General features: G+C 42.7%; 1 protein-coding gene across 4 annotated transcripts in view; it reads left to right on the plus strand.

The window, feature by feature from the left end:
* FOXP1 (forkhead box P1) overlaps positions 1-25134 on the plus strand; it is a 342200-nt gene that overhangs the window by 70856 nt on the left and 246210 nt on the right. For 2 of the 4 annotated variants that reach the window (XM_010570610.1, XM_010570626.1), the window contains exon 2: positions 23972-24068. The exons of the other annotated variants lie outside the window; for them this stretch is intronic. The gene's annotated coding sequence lies outside the window, so the exon portion shown is untranslated. The remainder of the gene's footprint in view (positions 1-23971; positions 24069-25134) is intronic. 4 annotated transcript variants of the gene reach the window in all.

Genomic DNA, 25134 nt, shown 5'->3' on the forward strand with positions numbered 1-25134 from the left:
AATCATCACGGGGGCCTGGCGAGAAGCATCTTTATTTTGCAGCTCTGTTATCAGAGAAGGGCTGACAAAGTTTTATCTGTCCTTCTTCGAAAGGGAAGATTAGCTTTTTCTTGCCATGCGCGGGGGGGCCTAATGCTTAATGTTGTGTGTCGTAACTTTTTTTTTTTGCCCTTTTTTTGTGGCAGAATTATAGGAAGGCAGTGACCGCTACCTCTGCGCAGCTCGGCATGTGTGCGCGTTGAGGTGGGCAAGGTCAGGGTGGTGGTAACTCCGTGTCAGCCCTGTCTCGAGCTCAGCTGAAGCACGAGAGTTGACTCCTGAGTAGACTCGTCTGTTCGCTCAAGCTCATGGTTTCTTTCATAAAGATGCATTTATGCCTTATGCCATTTCAGTGTGTTGTGTTAGGCACTAGTACACAGAAAAAAATAGTATTGAGTAGGAGTTCTGGAATAAACAGTGTGATTTTCTACTTTGAAAAGGATTCTTCCTTTAAATGATTAACTGTGTTTGATTCTGGGTATGCCAGCTGGCTAGAAGAGGGAAGGCAGGATTTGATAATGTTTAGTTTTTTCTTAGATGTTACAAGAATCTTAATTCCTTCCTTCATTGTATTTCAAAATAATATAACTATGGATTTCAAAGTGGAATCGTCGATGAAACTGCTATTATCTTACGCTGTCACAATAGCCGCGCTTTCTCAGGTTCCTTTTATGAGCAAGGGGAAAAAATCCCTTTCTGTAAATGCAGTGGTTCAGGCTTTTAACTTTCAGGCATCCTCTCAAGGAGGAAAAATCTCTTATATACACGTTTTTGAAAATGATAGCACTTCTAACACGGCGTGCAGCAGACAGACCAGATGGGGATGCCAGTACCTGCACTTACCCCGAAGAGACAGTTGTTTCCCAGCTCTGCACAAGTATTCGTGTGAGTAAATGCACACCCATCTTGCGTAACAGTAGTGTGACAGTCACCGGCCGTGGTAGGACACCCATCTGACTGTCATCTTTGTTAGAGCTGAGCCCTCCCAGTAATTATGTTTGCTTTGGCACGGCTTTCTGGCTCTAATTTGTCAAGTTGCAGTGAAACCCTCCCTTTGCATTTCCTGCTCAGGGAGAGGAACCTTGTTGCATATTGTGTTCAGCCCTGGAAATTCATCTTTATTGTGCTTATGAAGTTGAGCTTGACCTGTCCTCTTAAAGGGCAGGGGAAAGTTTTGCAAACAAGCCCCCAGGCTTGTCCACTTAGAAACAGCAACAAGAAAATACCCTAAACGATAAACTAGAGGATTAAAATGAGGCTAAACAAAAAGTTCATTTCTCTTGCTTGCTCGCTCTCTCTGTCTTTTTTTTTTTTTTTTTTAAAGGAAGGATGGCAGAATAATAGTCTTGTTTCCATTGATGATAACTTGCTGATAGAAAAATGAGAACAAGTTTACAGTAGCTTTGACATTAGTTACCTTTATTCAGCATGCTCCAGCTGCATTGAGCCCTCAGGAAGCCTTCACCATGCACACAGTTTGTTCTTGGGTGTGAAAGCAAACAGTATTTGAGTTGGCAGTAACTTCCCTTTTAGAGAAGTTTGCTGCCTCGGCAAGAAACCGCAGCGTGAGCTTTCTGCTGTTGAATGTTTCCACTGGCAGGATGGCCTTTTTCCACATTTCCTTGGTTTAAGGAAACAGATTTTGAACTTTTTTTTTTTTAAGACAAAATGCCAACATTTAACAGCTGGAGTTAGCATATAATTTATGGTTTTCACTTCTATGCTCTTTTGGATATATAAAATTAAAAATCTGCAATTATTCTGAATATTATTATGTGCATTATTGCAAAAGAATGATTAAAAAGTCAAACCTCTGTTACGAGGATTTCAAGAAAGTCTTTGTTATCTAAACAGTTATTCTTAATTACTCTCTTTAATGACTTTTAATTGTTATAATTTACTTATGTTATTACACCTACCATATAGGTGATATTTAAGGAAGTCCTTTGTTTCCCCCCTTTGATTAACAAGGAGGAGTTTGTGCAGTGGAAGCACTTTATATATTTATTTTTTTTAATTATTCTTGCACGGGAGCTTGTTAATCTTCCCTCTCCTGTACGAGTCTTCCTACTGCAGCAGCTCCTGTTGGAATATCGATGGAGGTACAGCAGACAGAGGCTTCAAAGCTGTACCTTGCCGAGTTGCTACTCGTTAGCAAGAAGGGCTCTTAAATCTGGCAATAAAGACATCCAGATGCTGAACGGACCCAGATTCACCTCCATTTGCTCCCTTTTGGGATGACCTCTTTTTCTTCTGAGCTGAAATTCAGTGTACACTGCTCAAACTTTAAAATGCCTTGTATTGGCTACAAATTTCAGATCCCAACCTCAGCAGCTAGAATTAGAAACAGATCAGATGCAGGAAATAATTGCAGTCAGCCAATAAATTATGGAGCAACAGTCGCCATAAGTACTGTGGTATTTGTGTTCTGTCAGTTCAGGGATACTCGTGTTTTGCTAAACATCACTCGGCTAACATCTGTATAAACACCAAGAATACAGCACAGATCTTTTAAAAAGCAAATTGGCCCAAAGGAGGCTTCGCTGAAGGAGTTTCCCTGGTTTCGCAAGCTAGAAAAGAGGGGAGGGGGCAAATGAGAAAGTAAATATATTATGTACAATGCTGTTCATATTAAAATCACTTAATTTGTATTTTAGATTTAGGAGCAAAACCATGTTGCAATGATGAACAGCAGCGTTTGAGAAATGTATATTTTTTATTTTCCGAGACAGTAGCCGTTTGTCATTTTTATCTCTGCGACTTGTAGACTTGATTGGATTTATTATGTATGCTGCATGTTTATGGCGTTTTTATTGTATGCTGTTAATTTGTTGTAACTGCTGCCACTTTCTTGCCAAGGACCCCTTGAAAGCAAGTATGTGTCAACAGTTACCTTCCAGTTTAATAAACTTAATACTACTTCTCCTAAGTTTGGTAGAGGCCATGGGTGTGCAGTGTTCACGGTGAGCTTTTTAACTCTGTTGTAGCTGAAGAAAGTTGATGCAACTCAGGCACAGTCCTGCAGCATGTGTGTTTGAGGTTATTAAAACACCGTCTTTCATTATCTTTATGTTTTAATATAATAAAGCAGCAGTAGTCTACAGTTATGGACACTGTATCCTATGGCAAAGAGAGAAAAAGGAAAAGATATCTCATGCTTGTTTTAAGCAAGCAGGTTAATCGGCTTGTAAAATCAAATATAAAAGGACCTATAAATATGATGCTAATATTGAAAAATGAGATGATACCTTTTTATATTTTTGAAACCCAGAAACATTGATAAATTATCCAAACAGGATTAAAGTGCAGTTATTGGTGATAAAGCTGAACGTATTTATATGATGTGGATTAAGCAAGATGAGACTTCATTTTCTGGGAGAGATGCAAAGACAAAAATAATCCTAAGAAAAAATAATGTGCTGTGGATATTTATTTAAGGCACAACTGGAGGTAGAATTAAAACAGTGGATTAAAGGTACTTTGTGGCAAAATAGTGGGTAAAGTTGATACATTTCATTTTTATTCTGTTTAATTCATTTGCCTTTATTATTGCCTGCCGACGAATCTCACTGATGATGCCTATTCCGTGAGGTCAGCTGCGTTATTAACTTTCTCAGTAATGAGGCAGAAGCATGCTCTGGAGAATGGGCAAGGGATCTTCAAGTGAAAGGAAACTGCTATATACTACTTCTTTTGTTGTGACCGTGGTACAGAGCGATGGGTGATGTGCACCCCTCAAGAAGGGGTGCTCTCGGTGAGGCGGGAGGTACTCGCCATGAGAGGGCTTGCTGTTGAGCGTTGTGATTTGGTGGGACCATGTTTGTAAGATGGCTGAATTTGAACGTCCGTGAAAGTCGTCGTAAACCAGAATAAGTCATGCTGGAAGACAGTGCAGTCTTAGTGTGTACGGCTGCGAGGTGTCTTCAAACCTGCAGATCGTATCTTGTCCTGCAAGAGCCCTGCATTGAAATCCTCCTCTCCTGGAAAGGTCATGCAAGTTTTGCTTTTGGCATTGATGAAACCTGCCTGTTTTCACTCTTTGTGTCTAAAGACCGATTTGCTCAACAGTGCCGTACAAGGCAAACTGAGATTTTGTTCAAGTCGTTTCATTTGTGGTATGACCTGGGTTTCATTAGCTCTGCCCACGTTTTGTCTCAGCGTTATTGTATTCACCTCCCGTTCCACCTTGCCCATCACCATGCGCATATTTCATATTGTAATGGTTGCCCATATGCGTACTTGGAAATAGCACCTGCTTTTTCCAGAGTCACAGTACTACCGAGGGAGATACCTGATTTGTAATCTTGGTTATATTAAAAGCTGATGTAATGCTGATGGGCCATATAGTGCGGATTCAGAAAGAGAAGAACCCCTCACTGGGTGATTTTGATATGCATTAAAAATATTCCATATTGCTAATATGTGCATTTGCACTAGCACGCATGTGTGCATGCACGCGTGCCCTCTGCCATACTTTGGCTAAGTTTTCCGCCCTCGTGTATGAAGGGCAGAATTTCACCTGTGACAATGTAGAAAAGTGACTTTTTTTTTCTCCTTTCCTGCTTTTTTTGTCCATTTCTCTTAGCAATAGTTGTAGTTCCAATAATTATATGCACTCTTCTTGGGCACTATTCAAAAAAAGATGCGTTCTGCATTTATAGTATGTGCAGAGATATTTTGGTGTGCTTTGATGAATCAGTGTGCAGACAGAAACACAATTCGTTGACCAAACAGATTATAAGAAATAGTGTCTCTGAAGGAGGGATGTTCCTGGTGGGATGAGAGGACCTGAACCTGCTCAGCTTTAAAACGTCAGGCTGTAACATCTCCCTCTCTGCCTTAGTATGTACAGAAAAGTTAGGGCCTGACTTTGTACTTTGCTGGTTTGTATTGCGGTAAAAAAAAAAAAAAAAAAAAAACTTGTACAGTGCTGCGATTGCTTCCCCAATTAAGTTATATTTTATGTGTAGGTGACTTGTTACATACCTGGCTTCTTCAGCATTTAATTCCATGATTTGTGTTGGCAGGAATGTTGAGTCTTTAGAAACATCAAGTTGTATAAGGGTCCAATCGAGAGCCCATCGGATGGAGGGAATTAAAGCACCACCTTGCACTTGGCAAGCTGGGGATCAAACCCACGCGGTTTAAAATGGCCTTTTTGCTCTTGGGTTTGTTCTGTGAATCCGTTGAAGGGCTGATTCCTCCCCCTGAGCTCCATCTGGGCATTCGGGGTCCCTGTGCCTCGGTGACGCGATGCCCACTCGTGGCGAGCATCTCTCCATTTCCCTGGTGCCAGACCCTACCAGGGGCTAATTCTCTGCTTCCTGAGATGTTACCCTGCCGAACCCAACCCAGGACAGATAAACTGAGAAAATAGGTCTCATGTAAAACATACAACTAACAAACATTGTTTGTTTAGTGCTTCCCCACCCTCATGTTTAATTGTATAAATTAAATGTCGCGTCAGTCTGCCTGAGGTGTTGGCATCCTATTCAAATTTCAATTACCACCATTAAAGTATATTTACGCAGTGCACAAATATAGGGAGAACGTATTTATAGCAATCTTTTATTGCTAGTTACGTCCTAGAAAAATAACACTGAAGTGCTGAATCGCTAAGTTTAAGCAAGTTTTAAGTTGAAGGAAAATTTCTTTTCTCAGGCAGTACAAGTCCTAGGCGAAATGAAACAGCGATGAATTGTATCGCTGCTCAGCTCATGTCTGTGTGACTGTACAGCCGTAATAATATATTGTTACTGGAACCACCTAAATAATTAATTGTAAGAAAACAACATAGTTAAGGCTCTGGAGGGGAGCAAAGGGGAGAAGTGCAAGACTGAATTTTCTCACTGCCTGAAAACAACATTTGCAGTGATTTAGCAAAACTCTCTTTAGCTGCTGCTAGGAAGAATATAATTGAATGGGGGCCGAAATTATACTTCTGAAAGAATAAGCTTTTCTGTATATCAAACATTTCATACAGTAAAACAGTGCTATACCTGATGAATAATTAAAGGACTGAAAAAAAAATTTCTCCATGTATAACTTAATTATGTGTGTGAAGCATTTTTACCCTTATGAAAAAAATGTAAGGAATTACTTTTGTTTTCATCTCCATTCATTATAAGAGCGGCTCTTTCTGTAAAATACAAAGTATTGTGGAGCTCCGTGAACTTCTCGGTCACTTTCCAGGATTGTGCTACATGACTTTTAGTGTTGGTGATAGATTCAAGTACAATGGTGTGTGTGGGTTTGGTTTTTTTTGTTGTTTGGGTGGGGTTTTTTTCCTAAAGCAATGGGTAAAAATATTTAAGAAGAAGAGAGAGTGCAAATGGTAGTACTGCTTTCTTGTGTATACAAGATGGGGTTTGTGTGAGAGGATTAAAAGATTTCAGTCTTTCACATAATGAGAAAATAGCTTTAATTTTTGGATTTATGTGAATGCATATGAACCTTTAGATAAAGTTGCAGCTGCTCTAAGGTATTCTTTTCTTCTTTACTCTCATACATGAACACATTTAATTAAGTTTTTCTAAGTCTTGCTAAGATAGAAGCTTTTTCAACCTTCTTCTTTAAGCTACATTGGACCCACTATCCAACAAGCTCACAATGTTCTCGAGGCCCTTGCACCAGCTGTAGGTAGGTATTGACATTATCTCCAGCAACTGGGACTTGTGACTACTGTAGGTGACTGGTGCCTTTGTGTCGGGGAGTTGCGGGGAGCTCGGGTTTACCAGCATGGTCGTTTTACAGGTGTCCTGCAGTTACCGGGTGTCCCTCTTGTGGCAGGAGCATCGGCTGGGAAGGGTCTTTCGACTCGTCCGATCCCAGCCCCTCGTTGTGCTCCTGCATCCATCCAGCGCTGCTGCACCTGGATGGCTTTCCCTGTCCAAATGAGAGGTTGGCAGCTGCTCCGCTCAACCAAGAGCCAAGACTTTCTAGCCTGTTGAATCAATCATTCAAATGTGTATCCCTCACAGAAAGCACTCTTTTTCTTTCCTTTTTTTTTTTTTCCCCAGTTCAGTCAAACGTCGGGTTTTGTTTCTCACCTCCACATAATAAAATCAAAACTATTAGTAATAGAAGAACTTGTAGAAAGGAGAGGTTTTTTTCTCCCGTCTGCTGCTTCATGCTTGGGTGTGAAAGGAGCCGGGATCACGTTTCTCCTGGCACGCACCTCGCTGGGGTCCTGGGTGCGGGGAGCGAGGAAGAGGAGGGTGCACGAGGGCAAGGGGGGGCAGCCTGGATGCACTTTGGTCGTGTTGATGAAAGCCATGGTGGTGTTGTCCATCGGTTTGTTGGGCAGGGTGATGTGTTTGTGTCACTAGCTGCACCTGGGAGCTGGGTAATGAGCCCTGCTGGTGCCCCACTGTGGCATCCAAGGATGCCCTAAACAAGCATTCCCTTGGGAAACGGGTAAGGAAACTGCTGGAAAAACATCCTTGTGGATTTTTTTTTTTTTAAGCCAATCCTCTCACAAGCACATATGTCCCAGTGTGGGTCTTGTCCTCTGCAGCAGAGGTACGAGCGCTATGAAGTGGGTTGCATCTGGTTAAGAAGAAATAAGATAATGTTCTCCTGAGGGTTTCTTTGGGGGCCTTCTTCCTCTGAAAGTACTTTTCTAAATTTCTTTGAATTAAGGGTGGGAGGAGATTTCTTTAGCTTTGATACTCCTTGGGTACTCATCACACACAAGCCTTCATCTTTGTTTGGGAGGATTTAAGAGTTTTTCTGGTGTATGTAGTGGTTACTGCAATGGAAATATCTCTAGTGCAGAGGCAGAGCTTAAAAATACCTTCACCCAGTAGGTCTTTGCTGTATTTGCAAGGGTTCCTTTGGCAATGAAGGTGACTTCAGAATAGCGTCTGGGTTTTCTTGTTAAAAGGTTACTGAGGATACAGTCCATAAGAATCAGGATAGGAAATTCTTAAATATGGCATTACAGATTGGATGGATTTGCTTCTAAATCACTTGGGTTTGGTACATGGATGCTTGTGGCGTTTCCTTGTTTTTTGTTAGTCTGTCTGTGCAAAGAGATTTACATTGTATTTGGGGTTATTTCAAACCATAAACTGTTTAGGACATTCTAATGTGAAAACAGCAGTAGTAGAAATCCAAGCTGGAAGCAGGTACTAATCCTGCTGCTTGATAACTCAGGGAAGGTCTTGGTATAACCACTGGAGGTTTCTGGTTTGGTTTTGGGTGTTTCAGTCAGGAATGTGTTGTTATTTTCTGTAGGCCCAAGTACATGGTCTGAATGTATTCTGTACTTAGGAGTATTTTAGCTATTTAATGCTAATAATATTTACAATATTTACTCTGTTCCTGTTAGTTTGTATTTAGCTTTGCACATGGGTTTTTGACTTCTCCTTTGCGTCATTGCATGCTCAGATGGCTTCATCTAGAGGCAAAGTCATCAGAGCATTTAAAGTGATTGGAAATTTTCAAGCATCTTCTCAGTGATGACGCTGTTTTTCATTTTCCGAGAGGTGCACCCCTTCATTCCAGGTTGATGTACCTGACATGCTGGAGGGAAATTTCTGAAAACAGTTTTCAGTGATACTTTATTCTTGAGCTGTAAGCAAACATTGACATGAAAGTCTCAGGCGTTTCTAGCTGAGGTGTTGAAGATCTCTACAAAGTTCTCTACTGTTCCTGGAAGATGTTGCTAATTTTCTTTTATTGGAGTTCTTTGGTCCTGCTGCTTAGGCAGGAGCGTAGCTGAAGCTGAAGGTCAGTCCATACACTTTCTAGATGACAGAATACACACAGTTGGGAGGTTTCCACCCCTTCCTTTCTTTTTTTTATGAGCAGAACAGTTTGCTGAGCAGACACATGTTTTAATGATAGCAAACTAAATTTACACATTGTACAGTGGTATTTTGCTACATTAATTACCTTGTCAAATGTAACAGGTAAAGGTAATTACCACATCAAATCGCCTTCGTATGTTACATGGAGGCATAACCTGCTAAATTATTTAAGAAAACAAACAAACAAAATCCCAGAAGCCCAAGAGCAACATCACCACAAACCTGTCTCTCTTCCTAAAAGAAGACCCTTTTTTGCACGTGAAGGCAGGAGCTTCGCTAACCTCAGCCAGCATCTGCTTTGGGTTATGGCAAAGGCTCCTTCGTCCCCGCAGCGTGATGTTTGTCCTGGGGCTGGTCACCAGGTACCCTGTGCCCCTTGCCGCTGGGCTGCAGCCTGCCTGCTGTCTTTCTCGGGGAAAACTAAAAAAGCAGAGGAGTTCTGTCAGGGAAGGGGGACCCTCTTGTGTCACTTCTGATCCTCTTGGGGAATTGATATTTTGACTCTTACTTTAGATGTGTTTGGTGTCTTTTGTCCGGCGGTGACCGAAGAAGGATGAGAAGAGGTGGCAAGTGGAGGTGATGCCTTTTGAAGAGGCATCAAGAAGATGATTCTTTTACCAATACCTCTTTCTCTACACACTTAACACATGTTTACACTTTAGTCCTTTTTCTCCAGGATATCTCCGTGGGATTTCACACGGCCAGTAATGACCGGTTCCCTTCTGCATCGCTTGCTCGTTCAGATAAAGCAAACCTCTCTGCTCTTTTATCTAGCTGCCGTCTTGCCGTTGTACTTTGTCTCCTTCACCAGGCTGTGATTCCGGTGCTGGAAAGGACAAGCAGAGGGTTGTGAGCGATTGCTGATTGTTTGGATCAGTGCAGTGAAACTACTACTTATTTTATTTTACCTAGCTGTTTATGCCTAGCCCGAAGCTAGTCTTTTGAGTGAATTCATACACAGATTTTTGCCCAGTTTAGGCCATGCTGGAAGGAGCGCTTCTTCCCTGTGACCAACCATAGCACACAGAGGAAGAAAAAGAGTAAACTTTGGTTATTCTTTCTTATCCAGTAGTTAACTAAATGGCATTTGTGATAAAGCTCTGCAATAAATTTGTGAAACTAGTTTAGCACTTTAATGTGCAGAGAGCACGTACTGCAGTGGTACCCACAGGGACCAGTAGCTGAGTGATGCGAATCCTTGTCCTTTCTTGCCATGGGGGGAAAGGCTACTTTAAAGTGCGGTTGTGAGTGAGTAGAGAAATGTGGAGGGTTGAACTAGTGCGGACTGAGAGGACCTTTCCTGAACCATGTGTTTACTTTGATCTTGATTAATTATGGTCCTGATGTTGCTTTTACCAACCTGTACAACTTCTGCAATTTTAAAGACCTGAATAAGTCCCAGGCTTTGTGGAGAAGCTATGCTGCTTAAGATCCTCTCCACTTTGCTGCCTTTGAGACCTAAGGAGGGTGTTCGAGGTGGGTTGGTGGGATGAGCTGGCCACAGAGCCCCTGCCCACGGCCCAGGAGCCACGTTGTGGTGATCCAGCCATCTTGTGCGGAAACCTTGCCAGAGCACCAGGCTCAGGGAAGTTTGTGATCTGAATCCGTCCTGAGAGCCGCTCCTTGTCCTGACAGAGGGCGAGTCTCTCCTCTGTTCGTGTTCTCGTAGGGAACGGCATCCTTCGTGCCTCACCTACCTCTGAGTCATCTTCAGAGGCACAGAGATGGCAGCGAAAGGAGAGGACTTCCTCACCGGTGCTCCTGGCCGCCCAGGCTGGCCGGGCACCCTCACCGCAACTTCTCTCCAGCTTCGGGGCAGACCCCTGCCCTCTGCGATGGGACCCATCAAGATGGCAGGGCTGCTGCCGTCTGCCAGCTGCAGACCCGGGGAGGGCAGCAAGAGAGCTCCTGCCTCCTTTTCTAAAGTTGTGGATGAGATATTTTTTTTTTTTTTTTTTAATTCTTTGGTGGTTGCTGCTTCCTCTTGCCCAAGATTTCTTAGCCAGCGCTCAGGGAGAACTTGCCTTAAACGGGAAGTGTAACCGAATCCATTGCAAATTAGCAGTTAAACTGACAGAAGGACGTTGGAGTTTTTAGTTGTTGCATTGTAAAGTTGGCCAAGTCATGCTGTGGATATAAAAGGATCGTTCTTCACACTCCGGCATGCTGGGCGAGGAGGCTACTGCAGCGTGTCCATACAGTGTGGTTGAACATGGCATAATCCGCAAGTTTGAAATAAACTTGATGACTCCTTTCGACTCCTCTCTCCAAATTAATATTGGGGGTTTATGAGAAGAGAGTGCAAAATGTATCGTGTCTTCATTTTTCCAACAGCTGGCACATGGAGATGCTGTTGTTTAGGAGAAGGCCACTCACCAATCCGTCCCCAGCCATGTGGAAAATGTTAGCGGTGCCGTATCTTGGATACAGTACCTCTATTTTCCAAAGAGATGAACACTGTTAAGTGTATCTTTCTGTGGGAGCTGAGCCTCTGTTTATGATTCTGGGATCTCAGTTGGTGTGTTTTTTGGTTTTTTTTTTTTTTTTTTTTGTTTTTTTTTTTCCTGCTGGGTGCTGACTGAGGTATTTCTGGGGTAGGTGCCAGGGTTGTTCTCTCGCTAATGATTCATGTGCCCTTCGCATGTTGCGCTGCAAAATGACATGTAACAGCATGTACCCGGTATTTACGTTACATCGGTTTGGCTCTTCAAACATGTACTTTCGCTTTCCTCTCGGAAGTTGTGCCACTCGAATAGATTTGTGGTGCTGCAGTTGGTAAAAAATTATTCGAACAATAATTTCTGGAATATCTGGGGCCACGAGCAAAGTGCCCGATGCTGTGCTGCATCACGGTTTCTACAGGTAACGCGTGCTGCTGGGGGATCTGCAGCACTTCGCAAAGGGACCCCGGTGCCGGGGAAAACGGGACGCTTGGCTCTGAGCGTGATGGGCACGACCCGCTGCCCTCTGATGCTCCACAGGAGCCCCTTTGCTCTAACCCGCCCCGTGGAAAAGGGGTGATGAACCATAACAACGTGAGAACTGTAGGCATCAGGCTCCATGTAAATGAAACTCCTCCTAAATACAGATAGTTATCTGCGCGAGTCAGCGATAAGCACGCTGATGAGCAGCCGGGAGAGCGAAGGCAGGGGAGGAGGTAGGTAGAGCCCCGGCCCCGTGCGGATGGGTTGGGGTTCAGCCCCGAGCCCACTCAGGTCTGTGCCGTGGGATCCCCCCGACCGTGGATTGCCAGTATGTTCCTAATATAGTTGTGGCTTTTCCAGCGCAGGTACGGCGTACGAGGGGAGACCACTGATTGAATTCCTGTAGACCACTAGAGAGCTATTAACCGGTAATGGCTTTCAAACTGTCCTGGGGTGGTAGTGGAGCGCGTGTCTCCTTCACCTTTGTGTATAACACTTTCGAGTTTATTACGTTTTTCTAAATGACTCAGTAGCGTGTGCTAGGCTTTGGGTGGCCCACTTGAAACGCTCTGGGAAGGGTTTGCTTTTCAGAAAGAGCTAAGTGTTATCCTTAGAAGTTCAGGCTCCTTTACAGGGTAGTAACGTATCTTCAGTCTGTAAATTTAACATACAGCATACACCGGTAGGTCCGTTGGCCTCTTTGTGGCTTGCAACTCTGCATTGCTGCAGAGGCTTTTGAAAATTACAGAATTGTAAATACAGTATAGATACGAAGCTGAAATACGCTCCGTAGCCTGTGCTGCATCAGGACCTAAAGTGAGGAATAAAGGTTGATTCTGGAAAACACTGTTCAACTTCTCTTGCTCTTCTTTTTCTGTTTCTACACGCAGATCATTCAGCAACATGTGAAGTCCTTAGGAACTTTCAAAGTTCATACTGAGGAATGTAAGAAAAGCAGATGCTTTTTTTCAACCTGTGATATGTCTGGTACAAGCTTCTGTTTTAGAAAATGTCATTTCTCCTAAGAGGAGGAAAAGAAAATACCTTCCAAGCCACCCTTTGTCCACAGAATTTATGTCCTGACGGATCCAGACAGTAAAACTCTATGAAGATGTATATGTTGTTTGAGAAGTACTATTAAAAATTAATCCAATTTTCTATTCTTCTTGTGTAAATAAATGACAAAAAAACCAGCTTGAAACCAAAATGGCCACTTTCTGAGTTTTATGCAGAATAAAAGGCTGTTTATCCTTTCTGCTTTATTTTAAGCTGTGGTTTTACTATTCAAGAAACAAATTCTAATCAGCCACCGTATCAGACAAATGGGAGCTTTAGTGAGTGGTTCATATGTTGGAAGGGAGCACTAAGATTCTCATTATAGTGCATGTCTGAATAATTAGTAGGACCACTCCGCACTTTTTTTTGGCAATAGAAGAAACTTGCTTTTCACTGCAGCGACAGGCTGACAGGAGCATCTAGCAGTTTGGTCATTAGTGTGTGCCTGCCATCAATGTCATGTTACGGTGTCAAATTAGTTGGTGCCCCCTCCGGAGCCAAGCTGGACCTGCAAATTATCCTCCTACGTCCCAGGAAACCGTGTTTGCTAAACCTCAGATCAAATGGGAACAAATGATTAACATGGCTCATAAATTAACTAGTTTACAGGCTTATAACTTTTTACAAGTAGACAATAAAGACTGAAGTTTTAGGACTGTGTTGTGCTTAGTTCAAAGCTGTGATGCTTTGGGGTGTTTTTTTCCTCGTTGCATATTTGTCGTAGATAGGTTTGCTCTTCTCTTACAGCGGGGAAAAAATTGTGTACAGCCGAGGAAATAATGTTTAGAAAAATCTAGTGTCCTAAAGGAAGCAAATGTAAATCCACTGAAAACAATATAATTAAGTTTGTTATCTCATTGCCCGATAAGTCGCTGACAATAGTCTTTCTTCTTGTAGTGGCAGTTGTTCGTTAATGAGTTCACCAATTAAGTTTGAAAGATTACAGCCTTTGCCAAGAGGATTTATCTGTTAAAAGCATTATATTTTTTGTGATACATTCTTACCATATTGTAAGCCTCTTTGTTAAAGAGGTATAAGACTACCTCTTAAACACATTAAATCCTATTATAGGCCCAAAAATAATTTTACAATCTGTTTACACATTAGCATCTACAAAACTGTAACAAATCTGTCCAGAGATGTCTGTTTTGAGAATAGGTTGCTAACAGATAGTGCACTCTCTTGAAGCTGGATTGCCCTTGTGAAACGAGTGCTTTTTTGCTACAGAATAATTGTTCTATAATGATTTATGACTATGCAAATAATATTCTTTTTATATCTCCCCCTTTTTAAGTCTCTCCTCAGCTGAGTTTTTCCACCAATGCAGAAATAGTACAGAATTTTTAGTGCTCTTTTACAGCTTTGGAATCTAAAATAAACTAAAAAGAGTAAGTTTTGTGCTTTCTACATATTAAAGTCTCATTCAGCCATATGCAAGCTACTGCTACCTTTCTTTTGTACCTTCAAGGGGGTGAGTAAGCCTTGATATCGGAGATCAAATCAGCATTTTGGAAAGGGCCTAGCATGCAAAAACATGCAAAATATATCTATTCATAAGAAAACGTCTGAAAATGCCAGAGGTTATGCTCAGTTTATCTGTCAGCAAATTTAACTTAAAGTAGGTGGTAGTCAATTTAGTAAATACTTTACTAATATTGTAACTATAAAGAATCATGAATGCAGCCTCAGCATCCTGACCCGTGCACGTTTTAATGACTTTGCTAGGGAAACACACACTGTATTGCAGATTAGCAATAACGTTTAAAATGCAAGTAATTTCTGCAAGAAGGTGTGCTTGTACACAGTCATATTGAGAAAAGGAGAGAAAATTGCACTCTTTAGTTAATCCTGGGAAAGGAAACTTTTTTTGTTGTTGATTATATGTCCAGTGCATTTGGGCAAATCCTGTTCCAAGTAATACTTGTGTAAATTTGTTAACTTTACCAGGGATAATACCGCGCCATTAATTTTTCTGAAGTTCCAGTGCCTCTTTGCTGTGTCCTCCGCCATCCCGTGTGCTCAGTCTTCTACGTGCAACTGAAGAAAGGGCCAAGAGGGATTTCACACATCAGAGTTGCCTGAAAGTTCGTTAATCTGAATGCCCCGTTGCCACACGCCTCCAGACCCGCTCCCAGCGCAAAGCCCTCTCCCTCCAGCCTTGCCAAACCCCCGGCGGATGCTCCAGCCTCCAGAAGCAGCCGCGGTGCGGCCGAGCCCGCAGCAGAGCAGCACGGGCAGGGCAGCAGCACCTTGGGTTTTTTAAGCCCGATGTTTCCCTGCTATTTTGCCTTTCTCGGTGAGGTCGGGGCCCTAGGCAACGCATTCCCCCTGGATGGTTTCCCAACCCCTCTTAGGAAACGGTGAGGCCGAGGCGAGGGTATTTGCTAATATGACTAACCAACACGTTCTCTGCATCCCCAATTCAATCCTGCCTTAATGATTCTCATCACTTTCTTAAAGATAAAGTGCCTGCCGTGAGCTGATAGCTCAGAGATGAACAGTTAATAAATGTGATATATCCCCAAAGCATTGCACCAGATGCCTGGCAGCTCTAAATCCGTAGGGCTGCCCTAGATCTGGTAGTGGGGGCTCTGGTCCATATCACCGTGGAAAACTTAAACCTCCGAGGTTCTAGAAGCAGAGTTAGAGTTGGGACTTTGTATTTAACCAGCCACCTTATTGTGGTTTAGATATTGCAGCATTGGAAATAAGACCACCCACTGTCTCGCATATGCTGTGTATGCTGCTGCTCTGCACATGGCATTTAGAGAAATAATGAAATTATACCTGTGGGATAGTGCTACTCGGTGCCTGTTTAACAAGACAAAATTACACACTCAGTTGTGAAAAAAAAAGTGTAAATTGAATATACTATGACTTGCTTAATTATTGAGAAAAACGTAGAAGGTTTTGTTGCGGCTTTGGCTGTTGTCAGAATCAAACTTACGGTACTTCTCAAAAAATTTAGTGCTTTCTTCCCCCCCCTTAGTGCAGTTGGTACCTTGTGAGAAACATTGCTGGATGTTTCTGTATATTTTTGATAACTGGAGGTTGATCTGGAGCGCAGTGGGGTTACGCCTGTCACATCAGTGGCTGTTGAAGCAGCCCTCTTGAGCCTGCAATTTCTGAGGATGCTGCTGTAGTCCCAAATCAGACTTCTCCTTCAGTTCCAAACCCCCTTAACTTCTGTCTTTGCTCCCTTCCTTACCTTCACCCAACCACATAATTGCTTTAACACACCAATCTCTGAAACTGCTCCATTTTCTCGGTTATTGGGCTATTTTCCTTGTTCTTTTGCGATAGAAATCCTTAGAGATTGTGCCTTTTGCACAATAGCAGATTTATGTTTAAGGAGACTGGCAGTCCTTGGAGAATGGGAAGTCTCGTGTCTTTATCCTCAGCTGATGAGACTGAAGAGAGGGTTTCTAGTACCAGTAGGCTTGGATGTAGGCATGTAAAAATGATGCCAAAAGCCTATTTGATCTAAATACATGTATTCACAAGTGGGGGGGGGGGGGGGAAATGGTGATTCTGATCTTGAGCACTGCAGTCTGCTTTGTGTTTTAACCTAAGTGTAGCAAGCTGGCTTAAATCATCAAATATTTTTGAACTCTGCATGGAGGCGGCTGTTGTCTTACAGAGTGAAGGGAAAGCTGACATGTACTGGCATGCTCAGAGCAGACTTTATAGCGCTGAATAAGGATCACATCGTATTTAAATCACAACAGGACAAACCACCCAACCTTGCCTACCCTTGGGAGTGGGGAACACCCCTGGCACTTCCTTTTGGGGTGGGAAAGCTCCCTTCCAGATACGTCCCAGGTACTGATAAGGAACTTGGAAGCTTTAGTTAAACTGAGTTAATCAGGTTTGTTTTCATTTTTACGGTACATGTTGATGTGTTTGCAGTGACACCCTCTACTATTTTTTTCTTTCCGTGCTGTTTAAAAAGAAAAACCGAGAAAACAATGTCCTGTTTGCAGTGAACAGCAGCTTTGGGGTACAGCATGGTAAATGAGTTAGAATTTCTCTCTTGAGAAAAACATACAAATTTTGTGCTGTGATTTTTGATACTGAATGATCAGGTTCTGGTTTTATTAAAGCAAAATACATATATTGTACAAGAATAAGTGTTATATTTATAAACACTTCCCTGGCTCTATGAGCTCTTGTTCACCTTACAAAAAAACCCTGTTCATGCTGCAATAAAAATACATACATTTAATTCTTAAGCAGCGAGTTTGTGCATTTTGCTCTTAATTCACAAAGAAAGTTTGGCTTAACAGAAACCTGCGGTTCCTTTCAAGGTAGCTGCATGAATTTACATAGAAAATACAAACTGGCACAAGGAATAAACTCCTTAAGCCTGGAAAGGTCTCTGCTGAGGACTCCTGTACAGGAATACCTCGTTCCGAGATGTTAGAATGTGAGCACTGTGCATTTTCCTGTGCTGTCCTTTTGGTTTTCTTGGACCAGTTTTAACTCTGCTTTTGGGAAGTTAAAGATGCAGCACGTGCGGCAGCAACTTCTTTGAGGGGAATGATGCTCTAGCCAGGTTTGAGACCGCAGGCAGGCATGCCTGCTAGTTCCGTAGTGGATAATTAATCCACTTGTTTGAAAATACTAGATCTACGTGAACATCCACAGGCAGGGTTAAGGGCGATTCAGTAACGTTTCAGGTTTGATGGTTTCCACGCTGGTGCTGGTGTGAGCGTGGGAGCCCTGTGCAGAAGACTCTGTTGCTGCTGGTGCTGGCACAGCTCGGGCAGGTCAGGATCAGTGCTGGCCGGGACTGAGTTGCTATTTCAAGGGTGAGGGAAGGGCATGTTCTGGGCTGAAACCTCTTCCCCTCCGTGCTCTCCAGCTGTGTTTGGACAGGGTGACAGCAAGGCTGCAGGTGGGCATAAAGGGGGTACTTTGTGCCCCCGGGAAGCGGCGCGGTGTTCCCAGATGGTGGGTGGGATCTGAGGTGGCCGAGCAGCCCCTGCCCAGCTCCCTGTGCTGACAGTTAGGCGTTTTCCAAAGAGCTGGTAGGAAACCTTCAGCTGTTGGCAAGCTTGCGTGCTGCCTTCACCACGAGCTTTGGTCTGACCACAGGCATGAAGAAAATGGAGGTCGGGGATGAGCCAACGGCTGGAGGAACCTTGGGTAATCCTTCTGTAACCATGGGCAGGAGCACGCTGCCCATGATTTGTGAGTTCATCTGCTTTGAAAACGTCCTGAGCGTGACTGTACCTATATTAACGCAGGGATGCGCCTTCCAAGCCGAAGAGTTAGCGTGACCTTTGATGGGATCAGCTGAAGGAGTACGGAGATTACGAAGAAGCAAACCCACTGCTAAATTGAACGTCTCAACTGCATAATCCTTCAGGGGGCATGCAGGAGTTGGGCAGCCAGCAGCAAGGGAGCCCGTACCAAAAATTTCAGGCTAACTTACTTTAGGTTAACTGGTATGACAAAATGATGAATGCTGAGGTTTTGCGATGCAGCGATGGCATGAATGTTGAAATGTTAATTGTGTGGGCTCAGCTGCCTTGGGCTGGACGTGCCGTCCCCTCGTACGCGGCTGCCCCGGCAGCTGCTGACCAAGGGACGGGAGCTTGGCAAAGGTAGTGCGGCTGCCGGGGAGGAGCTGAAGTATGTACTCAAGGCTGTGTCACTCCCTGGTAAAAATTGTTTCTAGCTTTCTTTTCCGTTCTTAGCATGCTAATGTACCTCAGGGCGATCTGTTGTTGTTCTCCTACTTGTTTGTGGGCACGACGCTCTGCCTTCGTGTGCGACGTGAATGTGGCGAAGCAGGGTTACATAGTCCCGTGTGTTTTGATCCAAGTGCCTTGGCTTTGCAGCTGAATACACGGGGCTGGGCGGTGGAGCTGGGAGCAAGAGCTTACCTTCCCCATCTCTGCAGCGGGAATAGCGTTTTGAACAGAGGTTAGAGGCCATCTGTGTAAGAGGCAAGTGCAATTTCATGTCAGCTACATGGGATGGTGTTACATACACTTTTCTGTAGGCTACTGACTATTCCCAATTTTGAAAATAAAGTTCTGCGTAATTTGCCCGAAGAGATGGAGGGGTGGAAGCAGACCTCGGGCCTCCTGATTCCTCTGCACTTACTTCAACCACAAGATCACGTTTCCCACCAATTTCACACATAAGAATGCATGGGTTTGAACACACAAAATTGGAGACACAAATTTAGATGCTGTCTTGAGGCACCTTTGGTCCTTTCTTCTGTTGTTTCCCACATTTGGGGCCTTAGGGAAGGTATGATGAGATCTGATTAGCAGTAAGTCTGTTAATTATAACTCCTAAATTAGAGCATCAGTGCAGAAGCATCACTTTCTGATTTGGATTAAAAAGCCCTTCATCTCAGCAAAGCACAGTCAGTGCAGATGATAGCGGAGTGCACTGAAATACATTAGATCAAAGTGATGCATTTCATGTGTGATGCCAAAATGGCTAATGAATTACTTTAGCCTCAGATTTATTACCCACTACTTACTTATGCTCTTGCAACTTACTACCCAAAGCTATGCAGTTATGTGTAAACTCACCTGCTGTTTTATCTTTCTGCTCCACCAAGAGGCTGCCTGTATGAGGTATCTAACCTTAAATTTAGTCTAGCCTGGTGTGGTCCTCCCTTAAATTCTGAAGTTGGTAGAAGTTTGTTCTCAGGGGTGGAACTGAACTTGGGGGCTTCAATCTAGAGAGCTCATAATTCCCTGGCTGTGTCCGGTGCTGCTGTCCCCACGTGTATTTGCAAAGGAGGGTAAAAGATAAAATGTCTTGCTTTCAGCTCTCCTCTCTTCTCCCCCTGTACTGTCCTCCTTCAGCCGCTCTCCCTCTTGGCTGCCCGTGTCAAGGATCTCTCCCAAAATACCTCTGGTTCATTTCTGCTTGTCAGAAGGTCTCTGTGTGTCCCCGGGATCACGGGGAGGTGCTGAGGAGCATTGCACAGTGCCTGCTGAACAGCTTCTGACAAGAGGTTTTGGGGGCTGCAGGCCCACAACGCGCTAAGCTGCAGATAGGGTGGGGTTTTTTGCTGCTTTTGTTGCTCCTGTGCCAAGGTTATATTGTGCGTGAAGAAATTCGGGCTTCTGAAGAATGTTTAGGCTGTAGATTAAGGGCAGGAGATGTTGAGAGAATCCACCTGGTTTGTCATGAAGCCATGAAAGATAGAGGGTCATCCAAGAACGGAGTTATCAGCGCTTCCTCTCGTGTCCAAATTTCTTTATACCAGAGGACTCACTAGCCAGTGTTATGGCTTTGTACATAACACGGGTTTCCACAGTTGTCTTCAGTGGAAAATTGCCTACAAATGGGGTAAGACGAAGCACCTATGTATACTGGGGTGGAAGTCTGGCACAAGTAGGTGAAATGGCCTGGCTGTATACAAAGGTACAGGAACAACTATTTTTGCCTTCAAGACTTGTTGGGCAGAAAATAACTCGGTCCTACCAAAGCTAGGACATCTGGTGCATAAAGTGTGTAGTGTTTTGTAATGAATTGGAAATGGCATTACTGCAATATATATAATAACATGGAGATAGTGCAGTATGGTGTGAGGAACTTGTGTAGAATATATAAAATGTCATGGTTTTCACATACATTGTGGAAAAGAGAAAATAACTTCAAGTGTAAAGGATATGGAAATTCAGTGAATAAACATCAGTGAATCCAAGGATTTTTCATGCAACAAGCTAGATTTATCTTTCACAGAAAAAAAAAATCTATAAACATCAATGACTACAGTTACATGAGGAAGTCTGGGTGTGCAAGAAAACCTACTTTTCAATAGAGCTCCATTTCCTTAAATTTAAACAATCGAACATTAGAAGATCTAAGATCTGATTCATTTCTCATTTGTATCAGTTTCATCCAGGATACCTCCTGAGATTTGAAAAAAGCTGTGCTGTTTAACACCTGAGTAAGTGAAAACCAGGCTTAATTTTCCTGTTTGAGATCAACAACGTTTCAACAGCATGTTTCTTAACAGGCAAAATGAACTAGCACTATCGAAACGCTTGGCTCACTTTGGGCAATAATTTACCAGGGCTGTGCAACTTGTAAACACATTGAGAAATTGCCCTTCCAGATTTAACTAGGGGTGGGTTAGAAGTACGAAGGAAATCCAACATTTCTTGAAAAGCTAGGATTTTTCCTTCTTTCTTTCCAAGCAAAAAAGCTCTCATGAAATGCGGGTGCAGCTCTAACTTGCATCTAAGCAATGAATGACTCAACAAAGAACATTATCTCCTAGTTCAGAAGCAGATGTGATGCTCTCACCTATCCCATTGCATGGGAGAAGACCTGGAAACCTGGAAGTGCAAGACCACCTTCATGGAATATCACATATTCCAGTATTTTTGTTACCGCATGTGTTCACAAACTACGTCCACATGGTGGTATAATACCCCAGAGACATATAGCATAACATGATGCAGTTTACTTCTAAGTCAGGCCTCTGTTGTATGGCCTAAAAGCTTTGTAAGAATTTAGCAGCAATATCAAGAAAAACCAATATAAGTGGTCCATTAATGAATAGGTCCTTGAGTGTCAGGAAGCAGACGTTGTTGGAAACTTGGGTAATATTACTGTTGGGTTTTATTAATTAAATATAGCTATTAATATGACCTTGGATTTAAACACAATGACCTCTTTTGTGAGTATGATTAGCAGATGTTTACCATAATTCTTCACTCTCTGAAAAATGCTTGTTGCACCCAATAAAAACAACCATATTTACTTTGCTAAATCAAATATTTGGAACTCGGGTCTTACTTTATATATCATGGCTCCAGTGTCTTAGACTTTCCAAGTTTAAGGTTGAGAGACCTCGGAGTAACATATGTGGTAGATCTCAGAATACAATGACCTATTGTATTAGTGAGCGCTTCCCCCCCCCCCCCCGGCATTGTATCTTCTACAGTGAAACCAGTGTGCTCTACCAGCCTCTGGATTTTATTTTTACAGAAGTGGGGGGAGAACATTTTTGAATCCACAAGGTTTTCTATATTTTATCCATTACTTGCGGGCAACTTCCTTTGCAGAAGAACTACAGCAATGGAAGCAGGAAACGCAATTCCAGTTCTTAAAATAAAGCTGGAAGTTATTTTCCTTTTCAATAGCATTTCGACGAAGTTTAGAGTTTAAAAAGTCTGTTTCCTGATAATTTTCCTTTTCTCCTACCAAAACCAGAATTTGGAAGTGATAAGTCCCATTAACAATCCAGATCATCCCCCCTAAATGCCACCTGCTGCCCTCAAACTGCAGCAGGTATTTTCTGTGTGTACGAGCATTGTTTCCTAGCTGCTGGGGTCAGTTTTAGTAGCGGGTCTGCTGCCTGCTTGTCTGCAGTGCTGAAAGGAAATAGCAAGGGAACAAAACTATGCTTTTCTTGGGAAACCACTCCCTTTGGAATGGAGAGATATGGCTTGCCACTTTTATTTTGTTTCCCCCTCCAAAGTAAGCAACAACACTGCAAGGATCAGGGCCAGCAAGAACAGAATATTATTTAAAAGGCGTCATCTATCTAGCCTGGTGTATTTCGGGAAAAGGAGTCTCCTGCTTCATATTTTAAGGAGTGTAATAAAAATAGCAATTGGTTTAAGAAAGGGGCTGACGGACCGGAGAAAGTGACAGCGGCAGCACAGGGAAATAGGACTCCATTTATCTGAGCAAGCTAGCACATTGATAACGCTCCTCTCCGCAGTAGGTGCTATCAAATCAGAGACAATTTGTATCCCCGGTGTGGCAGGTTACTTACACGGTAACAAGTCTCCTCGACATTATTGCAGATCATCATTAACTAGCTACTGCTGTTTGTTTGCCGTTACCTGCTAGACGATGTTCGTGAGTCGTGTCGTATCGTTTATATATCTCGCCCGGTTTAGAGACCTACTGCTTCTGAAAAGACACTCAGCCTGGGATCTCTTCCCTTGCTTCGTTTTACGTGGGAAAAAAAATTACTGATTGCAGCTTCCCTCATGCTTTAATGTAAGCAAAATGAAGGCTGTGTAGCATACGTTTAACGGGCTGTGATGAGTAGCACCAGTGGGCATACGCAAAAGAAAGGGACAGAAGTAATAAGGAAGAAGGATGGGCTGCTGTTCTCGATCCTCAGATCTGATGTTGGCAGGGGTGTGGGTGTGTAAGGATCCAGATAAGGATTAACGGCTCTAGGTGGGATATCCTGCTTTCTGAAGATCTTTAATCAGTTGGACTGGCATCCTATAAGCACATTTCTTACTTGATTATCTTTCTCGGCGTGTTTCGGTTTCCTTTTCCTTTGTTCAGTAATACTTGTAATTACTGTCTGTTTATTAAAATGTGAGATCCTTTTCAGCTTGCAACCTGAAGGCTCTTTGTTATTTTTGCCAGTTTTTAAAGTTTTATTTCATGATTTTTCTAGCCTGATTTTGTTTTCTTTCCGTAGCATATTTCAGCCCTTTACTGCAAATACGGGGTCAGATCGTCACTTTAAAAGTCTTTGGAAGTCAATTGCAAAATCTCCACTGAAGCCAGTGCATCTCTTGATTTGTAGTTGACAGTATGCCCCATTATATCTATCCTAAATAGTTGCAGGTTAGGTCACTCAGGAGGGAAGGCTATAATTTTGTATGAAAGCACAGTTTAGTGAAACTATGATATCAGCACAACTATTATAAAACATGAAGTGCTTTGTCTTCTCCCATATAAAATGTGTAATTTCTACCCATTATCAGTATTATTACAAGAGTCCTTGCAGTAAACTTGTCTTTTGATAGGCAGAAACTTGTCTTCTCTAGGAACGAATACAGTGAAGTGTAACTTTTCTTTTAAAAGAGAATAAATAACACGAGTGAAGTTTACTAGAACACAATAAAGCCGTTTCCAGGAAAGCTGCTGCAGAGGCAGGTAGGACATGCTGAAGATTTACACTTGGGGTGAACATGTGCAAGTACCATAATGATGCTGTAGAGAACATCGGAGTAAAATATTTGATCAACAGATAGATCTAAAGAAGATACATGGTTTGGTATTCTTACTAGCTTTCAGATTACAGTAAGACAGTTAAATGAAGGTTCCTTTAAACCTACACATGAATAAATCATTGTCCCTGGGCAGAGGTCAGATCTAGCGTGGTTACCTCTTTCCTAGACAGATCACATTTGGACTGCCCACCAATCTGCCGGATTGTTCAGTTTGCAGATTCAGGGACGAGCACCAGGAGAAGGGAGAAGCTGAGAAATGAAAGGTTGGTCTCAACAACATCATACAACTCACTGTGCAGCTGTTACCGCAAGATGGGTTTTAAAACCAGAGTGTGGCTTATTCTGGCTAGGTGTGCAATTGTTTTGCACTTATTCAATCAAGATTCAGGAGATTATATTGAAATAAAGCAAAAGGAAAAAGATCAATAAAAAGGCTGGAGTAGCTGCTGTGATTAAGAAAAAAGATTACTGTTGATTTATTGATTAGGTCTTCAGCTTGCCATCTCAATCAGTTTTTTGGGTTTTTTTGTTAATGTTATTAATATTTATACTTTAGTACCATGTGCCAATTAAAGTAGATTGTGATTAAGTCTCCAGGCCTGAAAATAATAGGCCCCACATACCACAGAGCCTTTGCATCGCACATTACTGGAAAGAGAAACTTAAGTCTGAAAATCTGGTGCAGAGCACAGAAAAAGGCCTGTTCTCTTTTCAGTACAACAAGCAGTTTTTGTGGTCGCCCCTCCTGGGAACATCAGAGAAGGATGGTTGCAGGAGTCTGTCGCTAAGCTTTTGAGTTTTGAGGGGAGTCACTCTGGCCAAGCCCATCTTCTTCTGCATCTAGTGAGAAAAGTTCCTTAAGCTCACAGTGAATCTCTCCTTTTCCCTGCAGAGAACGCAGTTTTGGGGCACTTCTGCCTTCAGGCAGTGTTTTGTGGTGCTGGCGTCTGTTTGCTGGCTCTGGGACTCCTCCAAGTTAGCATGACACCTTGGCGTAAGGTCTTACTCTGCGATGAGCAGCACAAATTACAGGAGCTCTCAAGGTCTTCCCTTCGGTTTGACCTGAGAACGGGATAGTTGAAGACTTTTTTTTTTTTTTTTCTGTGTAGAGGGAAACATGAGAACTCGTTGTGAAGTGGCAGAACTGAGTCACCGAGGGTTTAGTCAAAGAAGAAACACATCTCATCAGTGCAAACCAGAGTAAAAAACGTGCTTTCTTCATTACTCATTATACCACAACGAGAATCAAAATCACTCAAAAATTGTTGTAACAGCTATATGTTGCTTAGATAAAATAATCTGGAAAGGATAGATTTTGTGGGAATCGCT

This window comes from Haliaeetus leucocephalus, unplaced genomic scaffold, assembly GCF_000737465.1.
Source record: "Haliaeetus leucocephalus isolate CR32 unplaced genomic scaffold, Haliaeetus_leucocephalus-4.0 Scaffold2, whole genome shotgun sequence".
Classification (NCBI taxonomy): domain Eukaryota; kingdom Metazoa; phylum Chordata; class Aves; order Accipitriformes; family Accipitridae; genus Haliaeetus; species Haliaeetus leucocephalus.